The sequence below is a fragment of the Chlorocebus sabaeus genome, chromosome 21, assembly GCF_047675955.1.
Source record: "Chlorocebus sabaeus isolate Y175 chromosome 21, mChlSab1.0.hap1, whole genome shotgun sequence".
Lineage (NCBI taxonomy): Eukaryota > Metazoa > Chordata > Mammalia > Primates > Cercopithecidae > Chlorocebus > Chlorocebus sabaeus.
The window spans coordinates 3,351,340-3,356,382 of NC_132924.1; the positions used below are offsets into that span (position 1 = coordinate 3,351,340).

At 38.2% G+C, this 5,043-nt stretch overlaps 1 pseudogene; it reads right to left on the bottom strand.

The window, feature by feature from the left end:
* Nucleotides 1-1,476: 1,476 nt before the first annotated feature.
* LOC103226021 (MAPK-interacting and spindle-stabilizing protein-like) lies at nucleotides 1,477-2,655 on the bottom strand (annotated as a pseudogene).
* Nucleotides 2,656-5,043: the final 2,388 nt, after the last annotated feature.

Below are 5,043 nucleotides of genomic sequence, written 5' to 3' on the forward strand. Positions count from 1 at the left end.
CTGCTGTCTTAGTACTATTTTTGTGGTGTCTCACAGGTTTTATTATATTGTGTCTCTATTTCCAATTTGTTCCCACAAATTTTTACTTTTCATCTTAATTTTTTACTTGAGATGGAGTCTCACTCTGTCACCCAGGCTCGAGTGCAATGGCACGATCTTGGCTCACTGCAACCTCCACCTCCTAGGCTCAAGCAATCCTCCCACCTCAGCCTCCTGAGTAGCTGGGCCCACAGGTGCACACCACCACATCCAGTTTGTTTGTTTGCTTGTTTGTTTGTTTTGTATTTTTGGTAGACACAGGGTTTTGCCATGTTTCCCAGGCTAGTGTCAAACTCCTGACTTCAGGTGATCCACCTGCCTCAGCCTCCCAAAGTGCTGAGGTTGCAGGTGTGAGCCACCACCCCGGCTGACCATCTTTTTTTCTTTAAACTTAGTTGCAGAGATCTACAATTTATTATTATTTTCAGTGTTAGAGCTAGAGGGTAATTTTTTCAAAGATGGCACTCAACTCCACTTATTTACCTGTCAACAAATACAGAACTGAACTGTTAGCCATAAGCACTTTACAAACAGACTCAGGAAACTATGCAGTAGACAATAACATAGCTTAACCAGACTCTGAAAAACAGATACATATTTTGGTTCACACTTGTACAAAGAGAACAGTCATGTCTGCATGACTTAAGGTTCTCTAAACACAACTGTTTTATGTTTTAGACCCCTAGAGTGTGCCAGTTTACCACATCAGGGAGGAATCCAGGAATGTGCTTCTTCTAAAGAACCAAGGGCAAGTGGGGTAGGGGTGGCTACAGGGAATGCTCTGGGCAGAAGAGCTGCCTCAGGTTTTTGTGGGAATGAAAATGACCCGTTGCAAGGAAGCAATGCCTAGGGTTTATCTAGTTTGAGGTTCAAAACAAAGGAGAGAATTATTTCCTTCCTCGAGCTCTTCCCAAAGCAATATGCACATCTCATAATCAAATCTCAAGTAGTACAAAGAGATAACCAAGTATCTAAAAATTTAATTTACATACATGTTGGCCTGGATTAAAAACAAAAAAGTTAGTTTCCATAAATAGCAGACTTTAGTGCTGTATGACCCAATGACTAAAATAAAACCAGAAAGTTTTTACTGAAAGCTCAAGGATAAAAATGAACACTGGCTGGCTATTGAACTCCACATCTGACAATAATTACTGACAGTTTAAAAATGTATATCCAAAATATAACCTCAAAAGGACCAGGATTTTTTGTCCGACAGAACAGCTCAAATTGTTGAGGCATTATTTGTTTGGATTATGATGGGTTATTCTCAAAGTTTATTTATCTAGAAGGGGAAAGTGATTATAGAAAAATACTTGAAATAATTTGCCAGTGAGGTTGCAGATTCTAGCAATAATCCACATCTTAGATTTTTAAGTGTGTAGTTTCATAGTTTAAACAAATTCTGTCAAAGAGCTTTTCAATATGCTTTATCACCATAACTTTCCATGAAAACCAAATAAAAATCACATCTGAATGATTTACTTCTATGCTTTTATATGATTGTATACATATGATGTACTACACATCCAAGTACAAGAGGCAGTTATCCTCTCTGAGAGGTGCAAGAGTTGTTCTTTCATGAATGCCCTCTAATAGTGAAACCGGCAATTTTTATATATGCATTCATGTGCATATACGTGTACTTCAAAAAGCAAAGCGTCATCTGTTCCTCCATTGTTAACTTAATGGTAAGAGTGGGGACCACCAGGCATCCGTGGAGCACCAGAAGGTCCTGAAGGCACTTGGAAAGGATCACTGGGAGTAGGATAGAGTCCTGGTGTGGGATACGATCTTGTAGGGGCAGGATATGGTGTGGTGGTCCTCAGGCTCCTGGTGGAACGGTGCCCCGTGGAACAGGTGGTGCTGGCCCAGGGGCTTGGGGAGGAGGAGGAGCGGGATATGGCCCTGGAGATGGATATGGCATATTAGGGGTAGGATACTGCCCTCCCATTCCTGGGGCCCATTAGAATACATGGATCCCCATGGACCTAAAGGACCAGCTGCAGCTGGATCTGTGGGTGTACCATATGGTCTGGGTAGCTCTGGAAAGGGCATATTTGGTGTAGGATATGGCCCTGTGGAGCCAGGGCCTGGCACTGTTGGGGCTGGATAAGGACCACCGGGTGGGGGCCATGATGGTTCCGAAGGAAGAAAGAGTGCTGGGTGTCCTGGAGGTGGTCCGGTGGGAGGCATGGAAGGATACATTCCTGTTGGTGCTGGTCCAAAAGGCACAGTGGAGGGTGTTGCACTTGGTGGGAGTCCAGATGGCACCGAAGGTGGAGCACTCGGATTATTCCAAGGGCTGGAGCCTGGCCAGCCTTGAGGAGGTTGGCCAGGTTTTGTATTGCTCACAGCAGAGGTTTTGGCAGGGGAGTGTTCGGGTAGTGCATCTGCCAACGAAAATTCACCAGACATTTTCCCGGCAATATCCGAGACCGCAGTAGGGTCTAGAAGCGGCGATGGATCTGAGGGACTGGGCCCTGAAGAAGCAAGCGGGCGCAGGCTGACTGACGGCAGGGAAAGCAGCCGACCATCTTAATTTCTTAATTGACATGGTGACTGTTTAAGAACATGTTGTTTAATTTCTTTGTAATTTTAGTTTCTGAAATTCTTCTTCATATTGATTTGTAGTTTCATTCTACTGTGGTTTTAAAAGGTAGTTGATATAATTTTGATTTTGAGGGGTACTTTGTTGAGACTTGTTTTATTGCCTACCACACGGTCTATGTTGCAGAATGTTCTATGTTTTGATGACAGGAGTGTATATTCTATGGTTGAGTGGGAAGCATGTTCTGTAAATGTCTTTTAGGTCCATTGGGTCTAAAGTCCAATTTAAGTCCAATAATTATTTCTCAGCTTTTCTATTTCAATGATCTCTCAATGCTGTGAGTAGAATTTCTAATTTCTCCACTATTATTGTATTGCTGTCTATCTCTTTCTACAGGTTTAGTAATTTTTTTTTAAATCTGGGTGTTTTGATGTTGGGCGCATATATATTTAGGATTATTATATCCTCTTGCTGAATTGATTCTTTATTATTGGATGATTACCTTCTTTATCCTTTTTGTTACTGTTTTTTATTTAAAATCTGTTTTATTTGATGTAAATATGGATACTCCTGTTTGCTTTTGGTTTCTGTTTGTGTTAATATATTCCTCCCTTTACTTTTAGTCTATATGTGTCTTACAAGTAAGGTGAGATTCTTGTAGGCAACATAGTATTGAATCAACTTTTCTTATCCATTTGCTAAATCTATACCACATAATGGGGAATTTAATTGATTTGTATTCAAGGTTAATATTGACATGTAAGGTTTTGTTTCTGTCATAATGTTGTTTTCTATTTTTTAATCTATTTATATTTGTGGTTTGATAACATTCTGTCGTGTTGTGATTTGATGTTTTTTCTTTGTCTCTTTTGTTTTTTAAGATGTATTTTATACTTTTACATGTTTTAATGATGGTGAATATCAATCTTTTGTTTTTATATTAGAAATTCTTTGAACTTCTCTCATAGGCCCAGCCTAATGGTAATTAGTTTCCCCAGCATTTATTTGTCAGGGCAAGACTTTATTTCTTCTTCATTTGTGAAGGTTAACCTAGCTTAATGTAAAATTTTTGGCTGGCAGTTTCTTTTCCTTTCAACATTAAAAGTGCCATCCCATTCTCTTCTGGCCAGTAAAGTTTCTGTTGAGAAGTCTGCTGTTAGTCTGATGTGGTTTCCTTTATAAATGACTAGATGCTATTCTTTTAGTGATTTTAGAATTATTTCTTGCACTTTGACTTTAGATATTCTGATTATCATATGCCATGATGAACCCCTTTTGCAATGTATTTTGCTGTGATTGCTGGGCTCCTGTATATGGATGTCTAACTCTGTTGCTAGGTTTGGGAGGTTTTCTTAAACTTTATTTTCAATTATTTTCTTAAATAGGTTTTCTAAAATGTTGATGTTTTTTACCCCTCAAAAACACTGATAATTTGTAAGTTTAGTCACTATATTTAGTCCCAACCATCTCAAAGTCTTTATTCATGCTTTTTTATTCTTTTTTCCTTATTTTTGTCTGAGTAGATTATTTTGAAAGACGTGTTTTCAAGTTCTGAAAATTCGTTTTATTCCTGTTCTCGTCTATTATTGAATCTTTAAATGTATTTTCTTTTTCCTTCAATAAACCTCCATAATTTTTGTTTGGATTTCTTTTAAAAGATATCTGCCTCCTTGATACATTTCTCATTCATTCTCTGAATTTATTTTTGTATTGGCTTTCAGATTTCTCTTGCATCTCTTTGAGCGTCTTTAAAATCTATTTTTTGGAAGTCTTTTAAAGTCTGATATTTCAATGAATTTTTTTGCTAGAATACTGGAAAATTACTGTGTTCTTTTGAACGTGTCATAAACCTTGCTTTTCCATGCTTCCTGTGTTTTTATATTGATTTCTGCACATCTGGAGCAATAGTTTCTTCTTTTTATTTTGAATTTACATTCACTGGAGGCAGCTTACCTTTTGAAGTTATTACCATGATGTTTATTGCATAGGGCCATTTGACTTTACTTTTAGGTTGGTGCAGTGGGAAAGACTCTGTATACATTTCTTGAGTATAAACAAATATGTACACACACACGTACACGCACACACGTGTGTGTGCGTGTGTGTGTATATATACAGCAAATACAATGTTTTATTGGCATAGGAGTCATCTTTTATCTTAGGTTGATTTTTAAAACTGAGTCTCAGAAAACAATTAATGTATCTTTGTTGTTTTGGTCATTGAGGTACAGCACAGTATGACCCCTGACTTAATAGGGTGAGGGATTAGGATGGGGGTGGAAGATGAGAAATTACTTAATGGTTGTAATGTACATTATTTGAGTGATGCATGCCCTACAAGCCCTGACCTCACCACAATGGAATATATGCATGTAATTGAATTACACTTGTACCCCATACATTTGTATAAATAACTTAAAAAGAACCACAAGAGTTTGCTATCTTGCTTGTTC